Here is a 1,629-nt window from a genome sequence, read left to right on the forward strand (position 1 = left end):
AAAAAAAAAAAAAAAAAAAACATCTTGTCCTCATGTTATCCCTGTCCAAAAAGGACCTAACTCTCTCCTGCTTCTTCTCGTCCTCCGTCCAACCCAGAAGTCCTTCTTACTCGCCCAGTGATTGGCTCCTTTATTCATTAGGGGATTGGTTCACAAGAACACTACTAGGCCCATCCACAACAGTCCTGTCTGGATGTTCTTCTGCCACACGGTATTTGGGCTCCTGCTGTCAGTTCAGGGCCAGTAGTGAAGCAGGGCACTGTGGTGGCAAGAGCTTAAAGGAACAAAGCTGCTCACAGAGACCAATCAGACAGCACAGAGACAGATAGGAGGGGGTTAAGGACAAGATATGCTCCTAAGAACCTGCCCTCATCAGCCAGTCCTCCAGCTAGGCCCCATATCTTGAATTTGTGACCACTATCTGGGAACAAGAGCTTATGGGGGCCTCTCATATTCAAACCCTAACATGATTCATCTCTCCACCTCTCCTATCAAGAGAGCCTGAAAGTACTGTTTTTACTAGAATGTGGTAGAGGTGACCCCATGCTAGTCCAAAAGAAACCTTTAGAAGGCTCTTGTCCTTCCTCTTCACCTTGAACTCCTGGCTGTTCTGGACAACCAGTGAAGATGTTTCTGTCCCTTGACATCCACCTATAATCACGTTGGACTCTGCACCCCCCATCCCGCAAAAAAAAAAAAAAAAAAAAAAAAAAAAAAAAAAAAAAGACATCACCCAATCAAACCCAGTCAACCTACAGAAGCAGGGTGATAAATAAGGCCATCTGAAGCCACCAGGTTGTGTGGCAGTTCATTACACAGCAATAGATGGTAAAATAGCCACTTAGAAACTCCATAACCTGAAGCAAGTGGCAAGCCTTGACTTGAGTTCCTGACAGAAAAACAAAAAACAAACCATGATGAAGACTTGATGCTTGTAGTGAATTTGGAGGACCAGGAAGTAAACAGGAAACAGGGTAGAGATGTGAGCCGGGGAGAGAAGGGTTCATGATTTGATTAAGATATCACGAGGGACCTCCCTCGGGGAGAGTGCAGAATACTTCTGAAAACTGACTTAATAAAAACTGCAGTCACTCTGAAAAGCAGTAAGAGACATTGCCGAACATGTTTGAAGCTAATACTATATATAATCTAACAGTCCCACTTCTGGGTTGTTACGGTTTGAATACATTTTCTCCATATTTCAAGTGAGGCCAGTGTGATTACGAGGTGAGGACTCGAAACAGATGCAGAGGTCAGGGAGTCTTGTGGAGGAGTGGAGGGAAGGATTGAGGGAGCCAGAGAGGTCAAGGAGACCATAAGAAGACCAACAGTGTCAGCAAACCTGGCCTCATGGGGCCTCACAGAAGCTAAACCACCAACCAAAGAACATGCCCGGTTGGACCTAGGCCCCCTACACATTTGTAGCTGATGTGCAGCTTGGTCTTCGTGTGGGTCCCCTAACAGTTGGAACAGGCCTGCCTCTGACTCTGTTGCCTGCATTTTGATCCCCTTCCCTTACCTGGGCTGCCCTGGCTTCAGTGGGAGAGGATGCACCACTTAGCCCTGCTGAGACTTGATAGCGTGGGTGTGGGGGGGAGGTGTAGCCATGGGTGGCTTCTTCTCTAAGGA

This window comes from Mastomys coucha, unplaced genomic scaffold (assembly GCF_008632895.1).
Source record: "Mastomys coucha isolate ucsf_1 unplaced genomic scaffold, UCSF_Mcou_1 pScaffold15, whole genome shotgun sequence".
Classification (NCBI taxonomy): domain Eukaryota; kingdom Metazoa; phylum Chordata; class Mammalia; order Rodentia; family Muridae; genus Mastomys; species Mastomys coucha.